Below are 3,699 nucleotides of genomic sequence, written 5' to 3'. Positions count from 1 at the left end.
CCACGTTCACCGAGACCGAACCCTTGCTCATCATGCAGTCGACACAAAGCAACAATCCGAAAAGAGGAAACAAACACACTGATTGTCAAGCATATGGCAACACCTAGTGGAGGGGGGGGATTATGAGGATACACTTACCAACCTTCCCGACATATCACAGTGAATACGTATCGTTTCGGAAGTCGTCGATCTCACCCTGCAACGATACTTTTTGGTGCGAGTGTACATACCATTACTCAAATTCATGTTGGCGAATTCGGTATGTTTAATGAGACTGGATTCTATAATGTTCCTACTGACAATTGAATTACAAGGTAATATTGAGGAGGCCTTATCCCAGTCAATGCAATGCTTATTATCTCTCATATGAACAAACAGAGTATTGAATTCCTGGCCTGTCCTAACACTATATTTATGCTGTCAAGTATTTCTCCTTAGTCTGTACTCACCCCTGAAGAAGTGAATTACATGAAAGCGCGTAGAAACTTTGTGTTTTCTTGTTTCCTTGTGGTTATCAGCATATACCTGGATCACGGGCAATCCCCAATGGGAGGTTCACGGTGCCATCAGCTCGATAAACAGGCTTTGTGTGAAATATAACATAATCTAGGATTGCTTCTAGTGTCCTTGTTGCATGGTCGGCAGCGTTCCCTGGTCACACGCATAAGGTCTAGGGTTCGATTCCTGGCTGGTGAGGTCGTTGATTATATATACTGTATATATATATATATCATGTATAACTTTTATTCCCCAGAGTAGTGTTTTAAGTTCAGGTTAAGAGGTGCGCATATTGGTGTACCATTATTTGATTTTGGTTGTAGTGTTGGAGGGAATATAAGTGTCTAAATTTTACAGTGTGTCTCATTCATCCCAGTCACAGACGCTATCCTTCCACGGGTCACGGACAATTCATTTTGTTTAGTAGATTTAAGTGTTCTTGTGCTGGTTCGGGATTTTTCTCAAAGGGGCGCTTCCACTGCCATTACCATCTTATAATCTTTAATAAACCCCAAGTCCAGTAAATTCCGACCGGTTACATATATATATATATATATATATATATATATATATATATATATATATATATATATATATATATATATATATATATATATATATATATATATATATATATATATATATATATATATATGTACTCCCAGTGCGTCCATAAAGCGGAAGGGAGTGAGCCAATCAGACCTTGTACAGTTTGAGAAGCTTTAGCTTCCCGTTAGCAAGAGGGTTTCACTAAGCTGCTCGAGACATGTGGTGTTGTGAGCCGAGGTAGAGGAAAGCTGATGCCCCAACGATCGTCCCGTCGTCAGCTGGGCATCCAGACGGCTAGACTCCCTCAAGCGATCCTTTGATACCCCGCTGAACAGTGATAAGCCTACACTGATCGGTCCAATGGCGACAATCGCCACCCTCAATCATCAACGGCAGTCTCAAACAGCAGCCAATCTCTCGCAGTCAAACTCCGGTCAACTCCGGTCAAGTGGGTTCTGACGGAAACCCTGAAATGAACTCACTGTTAGCTCCAGTTTACTTTATCACTGCCCTATCTAAGCCCTGTCTGAGATTGAATGAGACTTACTTGTTATACTGCAATAGCGCAGCACAGGTGACTAGGCCACGTGACTATTTCTGTGACGGACGCGCAGGGACGTCTCGTATGTCTGAATGCTCCCCGTGACTGAGGGCCAGCCAGCGTCGCGTCTCCTCTCAAGGCATTAGCTTAGGCCTACGTGACATATTTTCCGCCTAACTAATAATTCCTTGGGACATCCGTAACATTATTCAGACTGATAAACGATCTATAATAATTTCAAATTCAATAATAGTCCCTTAACTTCATGAATCGCATCATTATTAATTCGGCAAATTACATTTAATATCATATAGGCCTAGTTCCATAACCTCCCGCTATGGGCGGGGAGCGCTCTCTTCCCTCAGACGACCTTGAACGCTCAGTATCGCTAATGGCGGGGCATTTGAAATTACTCTGAAATTTCTGAATATTACAATCGACCCCCCTAAAAAAAGACAGCACTGTCCTCATGTGCTGAGAAAAACATACATACGACCCCCCTAAAAATTTGTTCTAAGGACTGCATCTCACCCCTTTAACGTGCTAAACGCAGCATTTCTGTCTTCTCTTCTCTCCTATTCTCTCCCGCTAACACTCGACCCCCCTAAGAGAAAACAGCACTGCCCTCATGTGCTGAGAGAACAACTTAGAACCCACCTTCAACTCTGTACTATTCCACTCACAGCCAGCAACTCCATTTCTTGCCTAGCCCAACTCAAAACCAACCAGACCATCACGCTCCCTTTTGCCTGGCCCTTAACTAGAGAACCAATGTCAAAATTAATACCAGCCCAAAACAAACATGCTCTCCTTTGGCCTGGCCCTTGAACTAAGAGAACCAGTGTCAAAACAATACTCAGTCCATCTCAAACATGCTCTCCTTTGACTGGCCCTTGAACTAAGAGGAACCAGTGTCAAAACACTACTCAGTCCATTTCAAACATGCTCTCCTTTGCCTGGCCCTTGAGCTAAGAGGAACCAGTGTCAAAAAAATGCTCAGTCCACGTCTCCGAACCTCATGCCGGCAGACCAACCCTCTAACAATGTACCAGTCCATATTAGTGAGGCCCTGGACATTACAACCGTACTCTCAATCCCGCTCATGACAGCAACCACTACTCAACGCACATCTCTGACCTAACCATCTCTCTAATCCCCTCTGCCCTACTCACGACTCCTCCAACTCACCCTCGACAACTGCCTTTTCTCATTACCATGCACCCTAAACTATAATCGGTCGGCTTCGTCTTGTCTCTCAGCTGGAGGGCTCGATCAACCTCTCTGAACTACTTACGTACCCCTATATTTCCCACTTGGAACTCACACTTCCTTGACTGCTGGACGTGTGCCTCACATTCACCCCTTGTTTCCTCCCTGAACCGTTGAATGTGTGCCTGAAACTCCCACTTGAACCTGTTTACCTGTGCTTGATAATCCATCTTTAGGTCTCTGAACTCCTCTCTCAGCTGTACCAAGGTCCCGCGGCCGTCTCTCTTCCTCCTCATACACATCTCTACTGTCAAGCCTAACCAACTCAGTCCGGGCACAAGGATGAGCATCAGTGCGAGTTCAATCCCTACCATTACTAACCAACACATGATGGCGTTCATTATCCCAACCACAGTACTATCAGTCACGACATTAAAAACTACGCTCTGCTACCATTTGTAACCGGTCGGAATTTACTGGACTTGAAGTTTATTAAAGATTATAAGATGGTAATGGCAGTGGAAGCGCCCCTTTGAGAAAAATCCCGAACCAGCACAAGAACACTTAAATCTACTAAACAAAATGAATTGTCCGTGACCCGTGGAAGGATAGCGTCTGTGACTGGGATGAATGAGACACACTGTAAAATTTAGACACTTATATTCCCTCCAACACTACAACCAAAATCAAATAATGGTACACCAATATGCCCACCTCTTAACCTGAACTTAAAACACTACTCTGGGGAATAAAAGTTATACATGATATAGAAATTATTAGAAACTCAGGCAACAATAAATTTGAAGTATTAAGAAATGTTGCTTGCACACATGAAACAGGCCTTAAGGGCTTTCACAAAATAATATCAGTCACTGAGGAAATGTTAATAAAAAATAAGAAAT

Source organism: Homarus americanus, unplaced genomic scaffold (assembly GCF_018991925.1).
Source record: "Homarus americanus isolate GMGI-L3 unplaced genomic scaffold, GMGI_Hamer_2.0 scaffold18703, whole genome shotgun sequence".
Lineage (NCBI taxonomy): Eukaryota > Metazoa > Arthropoda > Malacostraca > Decapoda > Nephropidae > Homarus > Homarus americanus.
The sequence above is the reverse complement of the archived record's forward strand: the minus strand, read 5'-3'. Positions refer to the sequence as shown.